Source organism: Triticum aestivum, chromosome 3A, assembly GCF_018294505.1.
Source record: "Triticum aestivum cultivar Chinese Spring chromosome 3A, IWGSC CS RefSeq v2.1, whole genome shotgun sequence".
NCBI classification, from domain to species: domain Eukaryota; kingdom Viridiplantae; phylum Streptophyta; class Magnoliopsida; order Poales; family Poaceae; genus Triticum; species Triticum aestivum.
In genome coordinates, this window is record NC_057800.1 from 189,298,707 (window position 1) to 189,319,559 (window position 20,853).

The 20,853-nt window shown below is 43.1% G+C and overlaps 1 pseudogene; it reads left to right on the forward strand.

The window, feature by feature from the left end:
* Window positions 1–8,878: 8,878 nt before the first annotated feature.
* On the forward strand, window positions 8,879–20,739 carry LOC123060915 (ERI1 exoribonuclease 2-like; annotated as a pseudogene).
* The last annotated feature ends 114 nt before the right edge of the window (window positions 20,740–20,853 follow it).

Sequence of the window (20,853 nt, forward strand, 5' to 3'; positions counted from 1 at the left end):
CCATAGACATAGAGTGATGCACTGATACATCTCCAACGTATCTATAATTTTTGATTGTTCCATGCTATTATATTATCAACCTTGGATGTTTTATATGCATTTATATGCTATTTTATATGATTTTTGGGACTAACCTATTAACCTAGAGCCCAGTGCCAGTTTCTGTTTTTTCCTTGTTTTAGAGTATCGCAGAAAAGGAAAATCAAACGGAGTCCAATTGACCTGAAACTTCACGGAACTTATTTTTGGAACGGATGCAATCCAGAAGACTTATTTTTGGAACGTAAGGGAAGCAACAAGGAAGGCACGAGGCAGGGGGCGTGCCCTCCACCCTCGTGGGCCCCTCGTGGCTCAACCGACGTACTTCTTCCTCCCATATATACCCATATACCCTAAAAACTTTGGGGAGCACAATAGATCGGGAGTTTCGCCGCCAGAAGCCTCCGTAGCCACCGAAAGCCAATCTAGACCCGTGTCGGCACCCTGCCGGAGGGGGGAATTCCTCTCCGGTGGCCATCTTCATCATCCCGGTGCTCTCCATGACGAGGAGGGAGTAGTTCTCCCTCGGGGCTGCGGGTATGTACTAGTAGCTATGTGTTTGATCTCTCTCTCTCTCTCGTGTTCTTGACGTGATACGATCTTGATGTATCACGAGCTTTGCTATTATAGTTGGATCTTATGATGTTTCTCCCCCTCAACTCTCTTGTAATGGATTGAGTTTTCCCTTTGAAGTTATCTTATCAGATTGAGTCTTTAAGGATTTGAGAACACTTGATGTATGTCTTGCGTGGGATACCCGTGGTGACAATGGGGTATTCTATTGATCCACTTGATGTATTTTTTGGTGATCAACTTGCGGGTTCCGCCCATGAACCTATGCATAGGGGTTGGCACACATTTTCGTCTTGACTCTCCGGTAGAAACTTTGGGGCACTCTTTGAGGTTCTATGTGTTGGTTGAATAGATGAATCTGAGATTGTGTGATGCATATCGTATAATCATACCCGCGGATACTTGAGGTGACATTGGAGTATCTAGGTGACATTAGGGTTTTGGTTGATTTGTGTCTTAAGGTGTTATTCTAGTATGAACTCTAGGGCTGTTTGTGACACTTATAGGAATAGCCCAACGGATTGATTGGAAAGAATAACTTTGAGGTGGTTTCGTACCCTACCATAATCTCTTCGTTTGTTCTCCGCTATCAGTGACTTTGGAGTGACTCTTTGTTGCATGTTGAGGGATAGTTATGTGATCCAATTATGTTATTATTGTTGAGAGGACTTGCACTAGTGAAAGTATGAACCCTAGGCCTTGTTTCTTAGCATTGCAATACCGTTTGTGCTCACTTTTATCATTAGTTACCTTGCTGTTTTTATATTTTCAGATTACAAAAACCATTATCTACTATCCATATTGCACTTGTATCACCATCTCTTCGCCGAACTAGTGCACCTCCATTGTATTGGGTGTGTTGGGGACACAAGAGACTCTTTGTTATTTGGTTGTAGGGTTGCTTGAGAGAGACCATCTTCATCCTACACCTTCTACGGATTGATAAACCTTAGGTCATCCACTTGAGGGAAATTTGCTACTGTCCTACAAACCTCTGCACTTGGAGGCCCAACAACGTCTACAAGAAGAAGGTTGTGTATTAGACATCATGCACACACAAGATGATGTCTATGAAAGCATTAGGTTACCTTGTCCCTTGTATTACCAACAATAGGGTTTGTGACTTCTTGAACTAGTGCAAGATGTGGAAGTTGATTGCACTTGTTCTTGCCAAAATGATAAGAGTGAAGTATGTTGGCAGAGTCACCCTCAGGAACTCTCTAGTTCTTCTTCTTCGGGATCCACATCATCTTGATGGGATTCCTTGGAGTTGTAGTCGTACTTGATGAAGTAGAACTTGATGTAGTCTTGGGAACCCACTTGACCAAGGCCTTAGGAGCTTCTTCAAATGCATTAATCTCCTCTTGAAGCTTATCCTTGCCTTTTTGCTTGTGGTCTTGTGGTGGAAGATCATCTTGATCTTGTGTCCCTTTGAAGGAAGTAGGATCATACTTCTTTTGTTGAGGAACAAACTTCGTCTTGGGATATTGATCTTCTTCCCACTCAACTCCATTGGCATTGAACTTTTGTTCAAAACCAACACCTTGGTTCTTCCGGTGCCTTCCTTGCTTCCGTACAATTTCCTCGAGTTGCTTACTCCCGGCAAGGCTCTTGTAAACACCTTTCTCTATAATTCCCTTCAATAAGCTATTTTATTGCTCAAGTGTAACTTGGCTAAGAGAATCATTAGTGGAATCAAGAGAACTACTAGAAGCAACAACATTGGATTTAGCATGAATATTGTTACTACTAGAGGAAGAATCTTTCTTGTTCTTGTTACTAGACTTGACTTGAGGCATGTAAGTGGATAAGAGTAAACGCTTGGCAATGTAAGAAGAACTTTTCTTGCGAAGATCATCATTGATCGCCTTTAAGAACTTATGCTCTTGCTCAAGGTTGATCTTTTCAAAACGTAATTTCTCATGAGTCCTTAAAATTTCTCGATGACCTCCTAAGATAGTTTCATGAGCTAACTTAAGAGTGTTTAGTTCTTTAGTTAGAAACTCAATCTTCTCCTTATCATTGTCATTCATTTTATCTTGATTAGCATGATTAATTGATGTTTCATCATAGTATTCATCACTAGAGTTGTCAACAAGTAAATCATCATCACTTAACAAGTCATCTTCATCACTATTGAAATCAACATATGATACCTTTGGGCCTTTAGCCATGAAGCATCTTCCAAGTCCTTCATTTGGTGAATCAAATATGTCGTAGGAGTTGGTTGACACAAGTGCTAGACCGGCAACACTTTCATCTTGAGTATATTCGGAGTCGGAGTGATAGCTTCTCTCGGAGTGATTGTCGGAGTCGGAACCGGATACCCATTCACCAACATGAGCTTTATGTCTTTGTTTTGTGTAGCTCCTTGATGACTTGTCCTTCCTTTCCGAATCCTTGCTTCTCCGGGATGTTCTTCATTCATAACGATCATCTCTACTCCTTCTCTCTCTTGATGGTGATTCTTCTCTTCTACTTCTTTTTGGAGAATCTTCTCTTCTCTTGTAGGGTGACGTACACTCATTGGAATAGTGTTCGGGTCTTCCACAATTGTAGAAATTTCGCTCTTGACTAGAAGATCTTTTGTCATTGTAGGACCTTGACTTGGAACTTCTCTCTTTGCTTCCACTCTTGTAGAACTTGTTGAAGTTCTTCACCATTAGGCTCAATTATTCATTGAAGGTTTGTTTCTCACTTGATGATGTGGGAGCTTCACATGAGGCTTTGTAAGCACCACTTGACTTGTTATGGAGCTCCTCCTTATCCTTGAGTGACATCTCATGAGCAACAATTCTTCCAATGACTTCCATTGGCTTGAGATCTTTGTAATTGGGCATCATTTGGATCAATGTGCATACGGTATCATATTTTCCGTCCAAAGCCCTTAGGATCTTCTTGATGATGAATTTGTCGGTCATCTCTTCACTTCCTAAGCCTGCGATCTCATTTGTGATAAGAGCAAGCCTAGAGTACATTTCAGCGACACCTTCACCATCCTTCATTTTGAACTTGTCAAGCTGACTTTAAAGCACATCCAACTTGGATTCCTTGACGGAGTCGGTACATTCATGCATATTAATCAAAGTATCCCAAATTTCCTTTGCATTCTCAAGACGACTGATTTTGTTGAATTCTTCGGGGCACAATCCGTTGAAGAGGATATCACAAGCTTGAGCATTGTATTGCAACATCTTCAACTCTTCCGTGGTAGCTTCACAGTTCGGTTCTCTCCCATCAAAGAATTCACCTTGCAAGCCAATACACACAATAGCCCATACGGCGGGGTTATGTCCAAGAATATGCATTTTCATCTTATGCTTCCAACTAGCAAAATTAGTACCATCAAAGTAAGGACCTCTACGGTGGTAATTTCCCTCACTAGGTTGTGAAACAAAGGCCATGACTACCAAAAACTATGGAAATCAAAGCAAATGGAGACCAAAGCTCTGATACCACTTGTAGGATCGAAAGTATGTCTAAAGGGGGGGTTTGATTAGACTACTTGACTAAATAAAACTTATCATTTCCCAATTTTAGTTCTTGGCTGATTTTAGCAACTTTGGACAAGTCAAGCAATCTTAACACAATTCAAGCAAGCATGCAAAGAGTATATGAGCAGCGGAAAGTAAAGCATGCAACTTGCAAGAATGTAAAGGGAAGGGTTTGGAGGATTCAAATGCAATAGGAGACACGGATGTTTTTGTCGTGGTTCCGATAGGTGGTGCTATCGTACATCCACGTTGATGGAGACTTCAACCCACGAAGGGTAACGGCTGCGCGAGTCCATGGAGGGCTCCACCCACGAAGGGTCCACGAAGAGGCAACCTTGTCTATCCCACCATGGCCGTCGCCCACGAAGGACTTGCCTCACTAGGGTAGATCTTCACGAAGTAGGCGATCTCCTTGCCCTTACAAACTCCTTGGTTCAACTCCACAATCTTGTCGAAGGCTCCCAAGTGACACCTAGCCAATCTAGGAGACAACACTCTCCAAGAAGTAACAAATGGTGTGTTGATGATGAACTCCTTGCTCTTGTGCTTCAAATGATAGTCTCCCCAACACTCAACTCTCTCTCACAGGATATGGATTTGGTGGAAAGAAGATTTGAGTGAAAAGCAACTTGGGAAGGCTAGAGATCAAGATTCGTATGGTAAGAATGGAATATCTTAGCCTCAACACAAGTGTAGGTAGTTCTCTCTCAAAAAAGGTAAGTTGGTAGTGTAGGTTCGTTCTGATGGCTCTCTTCACGAATGAAGAGGAGGTGGAGGGGTATATATAGCCTCCACACAAAATCTAACCGTTACACACAACTTGCCAATCTCGGTGGGACCGAATTGATAAAATCGTTCGGACCGATTCAGAAAATCTAGTGGCCGTTAGGATTTTTGGTGGGACCGACATGCAACTCGGTAGGACCGATATGGTTAGGGTTAGGGCATAACGTAATCTTGGTGAGATCGATTACACAAACTTGGTGAGACTGATTTTGGTAATAAGCTAACCAGAGAGTTGGTCAGGTAAACTCGGTGGGACCGATTCGCTCATTTCGGTGAGACCGAAATGTTATGAAAGGGAAACAGAGAGTTTACATTGCAATCTCGGTGGGACCGATCACTCATCTCGGTGGGACCGAAATGCTGCGAAGGGAAACAGAGAGATTACAACCCCATCTCGGTGAGACTGAGATCCCTATCGGTGAGACCGATTTGCCTAGGGTTTGTGGTAGTGGCTATGCTATCTGAACTCGGTGGCGCCGGATAGAAAGAATCGGTGGGGCCGAGTTTGACTTTTGGTTTAGGTCATATGTGGATGTGAGAAAGTAGTTGAGGGCTTTGGAGCATATCACTAAGCATCTTGAGCAAGAGCCTCATTAAGCAACACCTCATCCCTCCTTGATAGTATTGCCTTTTCCTATAGACTCAATGTGATCTTGGATCACTAAAATAGAAAATGCAGAGTCTTGAGCTTTGAGCTTGAGCCAATCCTTTTGTCCTTAGCATTTTGAGGGGTCCACTTTTCTCATCCATGCCATGCCAATCATTGAGCTTTCCTGAAATATTAATCTTGAAATAGCATTAGCTCAATGAGCTATATGTTGTTAGGAATTACCAAAACCACCTAGGGATAGTTGCACTTTCAGATGTGATGGACAAGACCCATCCGTTAGCTTAGCATAATGATCGTTTAGTTTTGTAGTTATTGCTTTCTTCATGACTTATACATATTCCTCTGACTATGATATTATGCAACTCCCGAATACCGGAGGAACACTTTGTGTGCTATCAAACGTCACAACATAACTGGCTGATTATAAAGATGCTCTACAGGTGTCTCCGATGGTGTTTGTTGAGTTGGCATAGATCGATATTTGGATTTGTCACTCCGTGTATCAGAGAGGTATCTCTGGGCCCTCTCGGTAATGCACATCACTATAAGCCTTGCAAGCTATGTGACTAATGAGTTAGCTGCGGGATGTTGCATTATAGATCGAGTAAAGAGGCTTGCCTGTAACGAGATTGAACTAGGTATGATGATACTGACGATCGAATCTCGGGCAAGTAACATACCGATGACAAAGGGAATGAAGTATGTTGTTATGCGGTTTGACCGATAAAGATATTCGTAGAATATGCAGGAGCCAATATGAGCATCCAGGTTTCGCTATTGGTTATTGACCGGAGATGTGTCTCGGTCATGTCTACATAGTTCTCGAACCCGTAGGGTCCGCGCGCTTAACGTTCGATGATGATTTGTATTATGAGTTATGTGATTTGATGACCGAAGTTTGTTCAGAATCTCGGATGAGATCATGGACATGACGAGGAGTCTTGAAATGGTCAAGAGGTAAAGATCGATATATTGGAAGGCTATATTCGGACATCGGAATGGTTCCGAGTGATTTGAGTATTTTTTGGAGTACCGGAGAGTTACGGGAATTCGTCGGGGGAAGTTAATGGGCCTGATTGGGCTTTAGTGGAGAGAGGGAAGAAGGGCCACGAGGTGGCGCGTGCCTCCCCCTGCCCAAACTGAATTGGACAAGGGGTGGGGCGCGCGGCCCACCCTTTCCTTCTCCCTCTCCCTCCTTTCCTTCTTTCCTACTCCGAAAAGGAAAGGGAATCCTATTGGACTTGGGAGTAGGACTCCCTACACTTGGCGTGCCCCTAGGAGGGCCGGCCTCTCTCCCTCCCTCCTTTATATACGTGGGCAGGGGGCACCCCAAAGGCACACCAAGTCTTCTCTTAGCCGTGTGCGGTGCCCCCTCGACAGTTACACACCTAGGTCAGATCGTCGTAGTGCTTAGGCGAAGCCCTATGTAGGTAACTTCATCATCACCGTCGCCATGCCGTCGTGCTGACGGAACTCTCCCTCGGCCTCAACTGGATCAAGAGTTCGAGGCGTCATCGAGCTGAACGTGTGTTGAACGCAGAGGTGCCGTACGTTCGGTGCTTGGATCGGTTGGATCGCAAAGACGTTCGACTACATCAACCGCGTTAACCTAACACTTCCGCTTTCGGTCTACGAGGGTACATGGACACACTCTCCCTGTCTCGTTGCTATGCGTGATCGTATGTGGACACACACATGTACTAAGTTTCCGGTTAATACAATTCTAGCATGAATAATAAACATTTATCATGATATAAGGAAATATAAATAACAACTTTATTAGTGCCTCTAGGGCATATTTCCTTCAATAAGTCCAAGCTCATCCTCAGCAACTTGGAGAGCTATCATGGCTGGACGGGAAGCGTTAACTACTGGGCTTATCAAGCGGGTAGGAGATGGATCCAACATATCGATATGGAATGATAAGTGGATCCCATCAACGCCTACAATGGTTCCCCAAGTTAGACCTATGAACATCACTGCTTCACTTGTGAGCGACCTGATTGATACATGCACTTGGTCATGGAGGAAGGAACTAATTCGAGACACGTTCATACCCTCAGATGCGCAAGCTATATTGAACATACCACTGCGATCAGGAGGTGGTGATGATTTTCTCGCATGGGCACACGAGGCTTCAGGCAACTACATCGTCAAGTCAGCGTACCGAGCTCTAGTGACTCGCAACGAGCTTCAAGCTCCAAAGGAAGGGCAGGCTACCGGTTCCCTATTTGATAACCAACGGCTGTGGAATTCGCTTTGCAAGCTCAATGTGTTACCCAAGGTGAGAGTTTTCTTTTGGCGAGTTTTAAGGGGTATTTTACCTGATGAATGCAGACTGGTGCATCGGCACATAGGGTAGCAGAACCTATGCAAGATTTATTTGGCAAGTGAGGAGGACCTGGAGCATGCACCACTGAAGTGCATACATGCAGTAAGCTTCTGGGAGGAGGCGCAACAACTTTTCGATTTTCATATGCCAATACTGCATCCAATCACATGGGCCAAGGATATTATTTGTGGTGAACAATTCACTTCCAGAGACCGAGCTATATTAGTCTCAGTCTTGTGGTCAATTTGGCATTCTAGGAACAGGCTGACGCACGGGGAAGACAAGCTTGATCCGGTGACATCTATCCGCCGCACCAGGGAGACACTAGCTCTCTTGGATATACCCGGACGACATGCCCTAGTAATGCCGGGACATGGGTGGCGACCCCCGGAACCAGGCTTCGTCAAGATTAATACGAATGTTGCAATCAAATGTGAAGATGGTAAAGGAGGAGGCGGGGGTGTTGCACGCTCCCCTGATTTCTTTCTTGGGTCATGGAGTAAACCATTCCCTGGAGTTACGGATCCTCTCATAGTGGAGGCGATGGAAGTGCGAGAATGTGTTATCTTCGCCAACTTGAGGGTTTTTTCAAACATCGTGTTGGAGACGGACTGTCTGGAGGTAGTCAACCTCTGGAACACTCGCCACGATTCTTGATCGGTCGTGGCTCCTATCTTAGTAGAAATTGGAGAGCTTGATGGTAGTTTAAATTCTTTTTATGTTCATCATGTTGTAAGATCAGCCAACGGTCCCCGCTCATATCTATGCTAAGCATGCTTGCACGATTAACGTAATCGAAAACTGGATTAACAATGTTCTTAGCTTCCTGACCAGTAGCCTGTTAGCGGATTGCTCGGCGAACGCTTTTATTCAATAAAGCTCTCAGTGTTTCCCGGCAAAAAAAGCAAAAAGAAAAAAAAGACTCAAACCAGTCTTCTAGCACAGCCATTGGTTGTTCCCGCTAATCACAGCCATTAGTCTTTTTTCCCGCTAACCACAGCCTTTGATTTGTTGATTAGATTAGAAATAGCGCCAACCACGTAATGAAAAAAAAAGAGCGCCAACTGTGCCTGCCCCAAGCGTGAGGAGAAAACAAATCAGATCTCGATCCCAACTTTCCCCGACCTTCGCTGCCCTAGTTCTCGATTCCCTCTTCCCCCGATCTTCCCCGCCCTAGTTTCCGATCCCTAGTTTTCCCGATCTCGATTCTCGGAGTTTTCGCGCACCTCGTCGAACATGGCAGCGATCATGGCGGCGCGCGGGCAGGGGCAGGTGCAAGATTTCGACTTCTTCGTGGTGGTCGACTTCGAGGCGACGTGCGTGAAAGACGCGCGGATCTTTCCGCAGGAAATCATTGAGTTCCCCGCCGTGCTCGTCGACGGCGCCACCGGCCGCATCGAGTCGGCGTTTCGCAGGTACGTTCGTCCAAACATCACCCTGTGCTGACTCAATTTTGCAGGGAACTCACCGGCATCCGGCAGGAGGACGTGGACGGCGGCGTGGAACTCGGCGAGGCGCTCTGGATGCACGACTCCTGGCTGAAGGCGGCGACGGCGGGGGCAGGGAGCTTGGCCATCGTGACCTGGGGAGATTGGGATTGCCGCACCATACTCGAGTCAGAGTGCCGCTTCAAGGGGATCGAGAAGCCGTCCTACTTCGATCGCTGGATCAACCTGAGGGTCCCCTTCCAGGCGGCGCTCGGCGGCGGAGGGCGGGTCACCCTTCAGGAGGCGGTCCGGGCGGCGGGACTGGACTGGGAGGGCCGCCTGCACTGTGGGTTGGACGACGCCCGCAACACGGCGCGGCTTCTTGTTGAGCTCATGCTGCGTGGGGTCAAGATGACCATCACCGGCTCGCTGGCGCCATCGCCGCCGATCCAGCAGCAGCCGCAGCAGCTTCTCACAAGCCCTTGCGGTGCCTCATCTGCGTTGGCGCCGCCGCCGCCGATCCAGCAGAAGCAGCAGTCGCCGCAGCTTCGCACAAGCCCTTGCGGAGGCTCATCGCCGCTGGCGCCGCTGCTGATCCAGCAGCAGCAGCAGCCGCCGCAGCCTCACATGATAATCCCCTGCGGTGGCTCGCCTGGGACGTGCTTCTGCTACTGCAGGGTACCGACCAGAGGAGGCGTGGTGTCCATGCCAGGGCCGATGCAGGGGAAGTGCTTCTTCGGGTGTGGCAACTGGACGCCGGCCATGGGACCCGTCTGCCCCTACTTCGTATGGGCCAACTGAATGAACCACCCATGGTACCAGATTCAGTGTAGCTCAGCTGTTAGTGTAAATCGTGCTAGCCATCAGAATCAGAGCTTAGCTCGGCTGATTCTAGCCAGTCTAGGTGTGAATTGGTCTCTGGAATCGAATGTAATTGGTGTCTGAATTAGTACCCCCTCTGTAAACAAATATAAGTGTTTAGATCACTATTAGTGATCTAAACACTCTTATATTTCTTTACGGATGGAGTATTATATTATCAATAGAAATTCTTTTTAGTTATGTCCCTTCTCCTGATCTCTTCCTCTCTCCGGCACCTTGACACTCCTCGTAATCGCACCCATTTCTCCGCACATGCACCGTCGATTTAGATAGATCTGCCGCTCATATGCGTGTCCGTAGGATCATTTTAACTAACTTCTTTGTTTCCAAATGTCATGAGTCTTACATCTCAGTTTTCAGAATTACGCTTTTTTCAGGCATAAGCTTAGGTATTGTTTGATATTGGCGTCCATGACAACACAAGTTTATTACTGGATTTTTAAGGAGCTACTATAGATACATAATTATTCCACCAGAGCTGAACTTTTTTTTCTTTCAAATTCTGACTAATTACAGTTTACCGTGAATAGAACCTATCACTAACAATATGAACATAGTTTGTAAGCAAGTTATCTTAATAGAAAATTGATTAACAAGAACAGTTCATTTGTAGACATGGGCACATGACAGTAACATGGAAATGCAAAAAGGAACACATCACTGAAATTATTTCCCACATCTGTTGGTTCAATAGCTTTGTTGCTGCAAATTAAGGCATTCAGCGGTTCTAGTACTTATGCCCGTGTAATATCAAACTCATAATCGGTATTCTAGCTAGTGTCCATGATCTATGGTTGTCCTAGTACTCTCCTGTCCACAGAGTTGCGCTGCTTTTTGGCAGTGGTGTTGTTGTATGCATTAGTATGTTGCATCAAGCCAGTGGCAGTTCGGTTGCAGCCAGCTGGCTGGCAAGGAGGCCAAGGACATAGGTGCATCGTAGGCCTGTAGCAGAAGACGGTCATGTGTCAGACAAGGATTTGCAGCACCAAGGAAACGGGAGGAAGGACAGCAAGTCTAGGATTAAAGGAGTCCAACCATGAGGAGTTTGTATCGTGCTAGGAAAAGTCAAAGATCTAAGCATCCACTATATAGAGATGTCATGTATCTATGTTTCAGGAAGAAACAACCAATCTTTTCTCTCTGAAATAATCTCTCATCCAACCTATGTCTACCAATATCTTGCAGCATTGCCATCTGGCTATGTTCAGTACGTTAGTTATCCTGTTGTGGATAAAGGTTCACAACGTGTTGCTAACAGCTGTAAAACATCCATATATGGCTTGGTACATGCATTACTGGACATGTTGAACGCCCAATAAAAAAAATCATGGTTTTATTTACTTACCCATATATCAATTGTACTTGCAGGATTGTGTCGGACTGTATTCCAATTAAGCAGAGGAAGCGTGTGCCCTATTTGATCATTTCTAGTGGTCTTTCTCTATTTCCATAGCTTATCATTGGGATGTCAGAACATTTGAGGAGCTCAAGCAATCTTTTTACGCTAATGTTGATTGTACAGAACTTGGGATCTGCCATGGCAGATGTTGTTATAGATGCAATGATTGCAGAGGCAGTTCGATCAGCAGGGTGAGTAATTTGGTGCATCTTGTCTCACCTTGTATAGCAAGTACTCCAATACAATGCTTTGAAACCTGAATTATTCTATTTTCAGGCCAAAATTTGCTGGTGATCTCCAGTCATCAATGGCTGCAGGGGGGATATTTGGGAGCTTATTGGGAGGATACGCATTGTCCAATCTCCCAATAAATGCCATTGATATTATTTTCTCTGCTCTTCCACTGTTCCAACTAGTTACATGTGTTTTCATTAAGGAATCTCCAAAAGGATTTGAAAGTACGACAGATAACGCCGCACATGATCATGCTGATGGTCAGAATATTGATAGTGCTTTTGCTGGACAAGGCTCAGGTGAATCTTTTAAATATGAGGGCACTAGGAAGCGAAAGGGTGCTCGTAAAAAGAGCAAAAGGAGATCATTATCCAAACGATCTGAAGCTCATGAGAAGCACAATAAATCAGTTAATTTATACTCATCTCTGAAATCAGCCTGAGTCAGTTTATGCACTGCTTTTAAGCAGCCAGCAATGTTGCGGTAATTAACCCTGCAATTTCATTTTCTTTGATGTTTGCCTCTTGCACTGAAGAGCCTAACCGGTAACTTCCTGTTTTCTTTTCTCTAGACCTAAGGCATGGTTTTTCATTTCAAATGCAGCAGTTCCAAATATCTCAACAGTAATGTTCTATTATCAAACGGAGGTTCTACATCTGGAGAGGCATCCTTCCTAGGGACTGCACGTGTGATTGGGTGGTTCAATCTAATGCTTGGCACATATATCTACAACCGCTACTTAAAGCATAAAAAACTCAGGAATATTCTTATGTAAGTCATTTTTTCAAGCTGTTTATCTTCTGCAAATGTCAAAACACTATCTATATTAGTGCCATAGCTTGTTTAAAGGAAGTTGAAATATTATGTATATATGCTTAATGTACTAGCTGAAACTTTCTATAAACTTTTGTGTAAGTTGGCTGTCCATGATTCGAATGAGTTGCACTAAATTTTCATCTTGGTATTTTTGGTATAAGCCATTTATTGATCACCTTTTGGTCAGTGTTTTAGTGAGTGTATGCTCTTTTATTAATGTTGTTAAAAAATTGACATAATTCTTGGGGCGTAATTTGCTACAATGCAAATCTATTCACTTTTTTAAAGTTATTAGGTACTTACATGTGCCACCTTTAATAATTGCTGTCCTTATTTTACAGGTTTGCACATGTTGGCCTAGCGATAATTACTGTACTGGACATTTTACTGGTGTCAAGATTACACATTCAGTATGGAATAGCAGACAAATACATGGTGCTGTGGGGCTCTGCTTTAGCCGATGCAATCAACCAATTCAAGTATATCCTCTAGCTGTCATTTCTTTCATACTCCTGTGAACTACTCCCTCCGTCCCATAATATAAGATCATTTTACAAGCTAAACTGAGCGATCTGCTTGACCTGTAGTTTAGAGAACCAGTTGAGATGCGTTTCTGTTATACATGCTAAGTTGCTGCCCAGAGTTACTGATCCTTCATTGACTAATCTTGTATTTAGAAGATTTTAGTGTTTTGGTAACTCATTAGGCACCAACTTAAACTTCTTTATTTCAACTAAATCTAGAGTTCTAGACTGATACTCCAGGCATACTCTGATTTTATTTTATTTTATTTCCCTTTATTTGGGCGAGTGTCAATCAAGTGGCGCTCATGAATGCTTCTTGAGCTCATGGTTCAGTGTGACCTGTCTGTCATTAATTGCTTTAGATCACTGTATGTTCTTTTTCGCAATGGAGGGAATTCTTCACTTTTACCCAGTATGATAATTGACATTGGCTAGTAGGTTCATACTGCTCTCTTAATCAAAATTGCAAAAGAGCAACTGAAAAAATGAAGAAATTGTTCAATCTATCCAGTATGAATCCATTATTGCACTCATGGCTGAAGATCAGACATCTTATGTACACATCTACACAATAGTGTTTCTAACTTTATTATTTACATTTGGTAGGATGATGCCGTTCCTAATCCTCTCAGGACAGCTTTGCCCGCCTGGAATCGAGGGCACACTGTTTGCTCTGTTCATGTCCATAAACAACCTCAATTCGACATTAGGTTCATTCCTTGGAGCTGCATTGGCGTCAGCTTTGAACATCCCCTATCGGATTTTTGTTTCTGATTCCAAGGGACGTTACGGGACTAACATCGGGTTACAGACTTGATCATCATTTTTTCTGGACTGGTCTGGTCTGTATTCCCTAGTCTTACTCATACATGCATATAGAGAAACCAAATTGAAGCCAGCAGGAAGGTAGCTCAGTTTTGTTGTAATATGTATACAGGCATATACTAGAATGAGAGGAAGAGTGCAATAACTGACATTATAAAGCGTTAAGCAATGGCGAAACTGTGTAGCAAATGTACTTGCGGGAACATGTGTTACATGGAAAGTGTTATTGTTTATTATTAAGCTTTTGATCTGTCTGTCAATCTACCTACGTCCTATCTATCTATCTATCTATCTATCTATCTATCTATCTATCTATCTATCTATCTATCTATCTATCTATCTCTTTCTCTATATCTAATATTAAAATCTCTACCTTCAGCACTGATCCTGCATGTATTTACACTATCAAATTGAGCAGTGAATTGATGTATATATTCGTTATGCTTGCAAGTGTAAATTACTTATTGATTGCGCTAGAAATACAAATAAATTGCTATAAAAAATTCGAGTATATTACCAAAAATTTGGATCAAATAGTATATTGCTGAAATTGCGTAGGCTATAATAATTTTGATTGTACAACATCTACATATGGGAAGCAATCTCACCATCTCGATGCAAGAGGTGAGCTGAAACAAATTTGTCACATCCCATTTTTCCAATCAAACACAAGAACGGAAACCATTCCATTTTGTAGCTTCAACCAAGCATAGGAATGAAACCAATCTGTTCCACCATGAAATTCCATTCCATTTCATTTGGTTCCTCGTCCAAACACACCCTTGGTTGTCTCTCTCCGCACCCACACACATATACAACCTAATAAGGGTGGCGCAAAGGGCAAACTCTCGCGTTAGCCACGTCAGATTAGCTACGAGACAAAGGGTTCGCTTCGTCGAGAATAAACAGAAAATTACAGAGAAAAGGATTGGCCAGCGGCCCTCAGTCACCATCCCTCGATTCCTCTCCCTCTCCCTTGTCTACCCGCCGCCGCCGCGCCGCCCACGACCTCCCCAACCGCTGACGTTCCCACCCCCTACCTTCTCCTTGCCTCACCCCTCCCCCCTCGCACCAGATCGAGCGGCAGGATCCGGCACGCCCATGGCGCTCTTTACCGTTCAGGACGCCATGGACAAAGTGCTCTGGCCCTGGTGCTGCATCCATGGACAAGGTGCTCTCCTCGTCTCTCTTCTCTATCTGTGCGTGTGTTGAATTTGATTCGATTTGGAGTTGGTGCTGTGCTCGTGAAACTCCTTCTCTTCTCTACTGTAGGAGGACATCTCTCTCTGTCTCTCTGTGCTGAATCAAGTTGCAGCTGCTGCAACCTCAATGCCCCAGCAAGCAGCACCAACCCTAGCCCTTGCTTCAATGACGACCCAGCAGGCAGGAGGTGCAGCACAGGTACGAATCCTTCCTCTACTATTCATCTCTGGTTTTCTACATCCCCTTTCGCTTTATATATCTTCTCTGGAATTAGTCCCTGTTTTGGAAATTGACTCTCTCTTTCTCTCTCTCTCTAGCATTTGTTTCTTCTCTTTTGTGTTTGACCACTGTTTGGGCTTCCGAATGGAGGAATGCTATTAGAATCTCAGTTGGTTGTTAGGTTGCCTTGAAATGTGATTACAAAGTACACATGAGTACCATGACAAAAGAAAAGGTCGATGGAGCCAGCCAATCATTTGTTTCGTTCCTTCCTGCTCTGTTTTCTAAAAAGGTGGACATATTGAATTTTCTTCCAAATTATTTCGCAGGCTCTACTGGCAATATTTGATAGCCCTCTAACTAAGGCTGGGAGGTTACAAGATGTTTATGTAATGTAAGAACTGAAAAGGGGATGTTATTTGAGGTCAAGCCGAATGTTCGCTTGCTACGCACACCCAAACGTTTTTGTGGCTTGATGTGTAAGTTACGAATAGCAAAAGAGAGTAAACATTGTGCATCTTTCTATCCTGAAATTGTGCTGAAGTGCAAGTAATTTATATGACATTGCAGCACTGTTATTGCAAAAGTTGAGCATTACTGCTGTTGGGAAGCATGAGAAGCTTCACCCGCAAAAACAAAAAGGGAAGCATGAGAAGCTGCTTAATCTTATTAAAAATCCTGTTACCCGGTATCTACTTGTTGGCTCACGGAAGATTGGTGAGAATTTCTACTGTATGATATTAGTAAAAGTAAAATATTTACCTGTTGGCTCACGGAAGCTGATAGATATCTATTTGCTGCCTAGGCCTTTCATATAGCGCGGATAAGTCAGTTAAACTGAATGACTATGTTGCCGAATGCAGTGATGATGAAGCCCTTGTGTTTGTGGTGAGTAAAAACTGAGATATTTTGTAGCTTTGTCCCATCCTCTGTTACCGTCTGGTGCCTAAATCCATCTCGTCTGTACAATGTTCCAGGTTGGTGCCATGGCTCATGGAAAGATTGACAATGAATACATAGACGAGCACATACGGAGTAAGTAATCATATATGATCTTTTCATGTGAAAAGAGTATCGTGTCCTGAGAACTACCTAATACATTTTAGGGTTTTTCCGTATTTTCTCTTCTCATTGAGAGGTGCTTCGGTACACCTCCCTTCAAAACATTGAAAAGGGTATCATTATCCATCCACATAAGTCAGAAAGTTAATCTCCTAAATCTCGATTGAAATGTAATTAACGAGGGCTTAATTCTGGTGAAAATTTATGGTCTAATTGGGTATGTACAGCCCAAACAGAACCCCAATTAGTTCGCTGTTCCAAAAAGAACAGCTCCGCTGGTCGTGCGCTCAGCCCCTTTGCGGCTTGCACGCGAGCCTCCACATGAAGGAGCACGTCTTCCTCTCCTGCCGTAGGTGAGGCCGCATCTTGAGTGATGGGGGGCTGACAGGGTACACGACCACGTGTAGTGGCATTCAGGAGATGTCCTCGCCCCAATCACACCAACAAATTCCAGCGGCAGCGGCAGAAGAAATTAGGGATTAGAAAACAAAAACCGTAAACAAGAAGAGACGGCAACCGAACAAGTCGAGGGCCTGGATGGCTACTCACGAGCGCTAATTTCTCGTGGGGCTTTTTAACACGTAAATTATCGCTATCACCCTTTTTAAGTAAGTGGTATGTTCTAATCTAGGCCATTGATTTACCTCGAAAGTAGTAACCTTTTGATGGGGGGGGGGGTGCCGAAGCATTCCCTCTTCACATAAATGTGATTTTGCTGTTGCTTGAATCTGTTAGAATAATAGTGTAATAGTGTACGATTATACCCAGGGTGCACAATGTCAAATAGATACCTCGAGCATACTGTTAGTTGCAGCCAGCAAAGAATTATTAAAATGAGATGCACTCAATTCGGCTTGTCAATTTTTTCCCTGCTCAGGATAGACAGCTTCGTGGAGGTTCACCCTCTTCTTCTATTCTCCTGCTCTACTGCCACTAGGATTACTCCATTAGTGATTATTGGTTCTAGCAAAAAACAGCAGCTTCACAAATTATATCATCGGGAATTGCTGTTATCCTAGGAATCCAATGGTACAGGTTGGGTTAAAGATGACGCTAAAAAATTTATGAGCGCTGCATAGATTTGTTTTTCTTGTGCTGTCATAGGAAATTGACATGTAGCAAAATATGGATGTGGAAGTGGGAATTCTAAATGCTTGAGTTGTTTGAACCATTCTATTTGTGCGTTGAGCAACTTATAATTAATTAATACATACATGTAGGACGAGGAGGTCGAGCAGTCAGTGGTGTCTTCGTCATCGCCGGCTGCGCTGGTATGTTGTTCTCTTTTCCCTGCTCCGCCGCGTAGGCCACTCCAGCACCACGGGATACGAGTATGGCGTTGCCATGGCTGGGTTGAGGATGATCAGTTCATCCCCAACGCGTCGCTGTGTGTCCATCCGATGAACAAGAGAGCTGTCAACAGAAGAAGCACGACTCATGTACCTTCAGGCTCTTCTCTTCTTGGTTCAAGATCTTCAGAAACTTTATTTATTTTTAGGTGCTCACTGTACCTTCATGCTCTTTGACAGAACCTCTTTGCAAGGAAGTGTGCGAGTAGTGAGAAATTTTAAATCAGTGAGCAAAATTTCTCATATGTACTCACTGTAAGTGTTCACTACATCTTTAACTGTTCATAGAAAGGTGGTTAGATCTGGCATAAATAGTATTCATTGCAAGATTACATGAAGTACTAATATTCCAATATGCCACATTTCTTGCTTAATGGTGCCCACTAATAGGAAATAAAGAGTAATGTATGTAGTATTACTTGGTAGTGGTTTACTCTGCTTTTCCAGGAAAATAGTGTTATCTATGTATGTATGTATGTATGTATGTATGTATGTATGTATGTATGTATTACTTGGTAGTGGTTTACTCTGCTTTTCCAGGTTGCAAAAAGGCAATACTTGTCTGTGCTACTTGCAGTTTACTCCGCTCATTCTACGGGTACTAATAGGACCCATTAGTACATTCAGGTGGATGGCAAGAGGACTAGAGGATGCCTCAGGCGAGGGTGTCCAGCAAGCACTGTTAAAGATATTCGAAGGAACTGTAATTGCCCATGCTGTTTAGAAGAGTGGGAGTTTTACAGTGTGCAGACGTGACTAATCTGACATATTTTTCTGCTTCATAGATTCTGAACTCGCATGTATCATATTATGTCTGTTTGTTTCTAAACAAGAACAATTTCACATTTGCATTGTTAGGTGATCAGTGTGCCAAGAAAAGAAGTCGAGATATCATATCCCATGGTTAATGTCGAGGTAATTGTTTTTAGAACTTCTGATTAGCACTGGCTGCTGAAACCTGCTACATAGCCGTAGATCAGTAACCTTTCAGCAGTCTAGTACCAAAAGTTCCAAATTATTTCATGGTGCTATGACTTTCAGTCTTCATTCTATATGTGTTGAGGGACACAGGCAACTGAACATCAAAGATTGATGCCCTTGTTTCACAAGCAGTTGGCCCTAGGTACTAAATATATATATACTTTAAATTTGTAATAAACACCTTCCATTACAATGATGAGTGGTGCATACGCAAGCACTCTATTGTTAGATGCATATTAATTTGTTTTTCCAGGTTGATATAAAAGTATACTCTTAATTTGTAGATGCGCCTTCTCTGACGTGGGGAAGATTTATGTCAGAAACTTGCATAGACAGATCATTGATGGGTGCATATTATTATTGTACACACAAGCAACCTTAGTTGAATAGTTCATTGATGGGTGGGGAGGGCAGGTCTGCAAGGTGTTGGGAAACCCTTTTCTTGATGTGAACAATATGGTATGGTATTGTTCTTAATTGTCAATCAATCCAGGATTCAACCTTGTTTGCAAATTCAAGTGTTTGGTTTGAACGATGACACAAATCCCATGCAAGGAACATGTTAATATAGTTTTGTGCAACATATATTTTTCATCATAGCAATGGAAAACTGACTCGTGTGCAAGTGCCCTTCTAATTGGTGCTCTATGTATGTTCTCATTTGGTTCAGGTTGATTTTTGTGTATTCCAAGTTCTACAACTATCAAGTCCGTTAGATTTTGGGGGTCTGTAAATTTATTTTGTTGCCCACTTGATGATTATTTGAAACCTTTTGGTTGCCTAGTGTGGATGAGAGAAGCATGTATGCCTGTAATTCATGATATTTAGCTGATTTTAAAACTCTGTACGTGTACAGTGTACACTCATGTAATAGTTATTTGTCTCTCATCATCGACTCCTTGAAAAATGATCATCCGCTTGAAGTAACTATTGTGACAAGTATGGTATGTACCAAGATGTTTGTTTTCATGCAAATGCCATAATTGGAGCGATGCACTTTGGTTATACCTATATAATGCCTTGAATGCCACACATTCAAGCTGTGCTGTTATCAATTGCATGAGCCATTGCTCACTATTTTTCCACATACCTATGAGAGTTTAATTCAGAAAGGGAAGAAGCCGGGTTACCTTCAATTGTTGGGTACATAGACATTCAGTGCTATCTGGCATGTGAGTTTTATTTTCCCTCTCCTCCTGTATAATTAATAATTTCTGTTCACTGTATATGAGACTTGTCCGCAAGTGCTATTCAATCCATGGTTGCTAGCAGATATCGTGTGGTGATTCAGGTTGGATGTGTACTGATGTTTGAAAATAAATCCTGAATGTTGTAACTGGTGCTTGTAATGGTATTTCGTTTTCGTACTATGCAAGCCTCAGGATGCTAATCAAAATAACCTTCATGCCAATTGAAATACAGGTCGATGGAGCTAGCCAGTAACCTAATAGGTGACTTCTTAATGCCGGCTATTGCTAGATTCCTTCACTGCTGTTGGAAAATGGAGCTTCATATTCTATCTGAAATTTTTTAGGTCTCATGTTTAATGTTTCTACATATCTGCCATCCTTTTTTTGCATGGCATATCTGCCATCCTTGTGTACTTGCATTTGCTTACTGGTTAAAGGCATTATACATTTATACTATTTTATCTATCTTTTTTTGTAGGGATTACATGATCTACAAGCCAAAGACTCTGAAATACACAAACATGATGATGATTATGATAGAGGTAGTACAGTGGCAAGCACCAATCAGTGTGCGGCAAAAACATAAAGCCGAGAAGCAACACCTGCTGATGTTCTTTCTTATGGGATCAGCAAATAACCTGCAATGAAGGATTCTAAGGATAATTTGCTTGCTATGGTTGCCACTAAAAATCCTCATTGTAATTATCTTTCGGCTTATAATTATGTCTGTCATTTCTAAAGTCATGTTGTGACTGCAATGAAGGTCTCCTATAAATGTCAGTTGTCGTTTCTAATTCATGTTATGCCTATTCATGCCTTGTTAAGCCGAGATCAAGTATCGTCGGTCATTTCTAAAGATCAGGAGCCAACTAGCCACCCTAATCTAAGCATTGGATATTGGTAAGTTT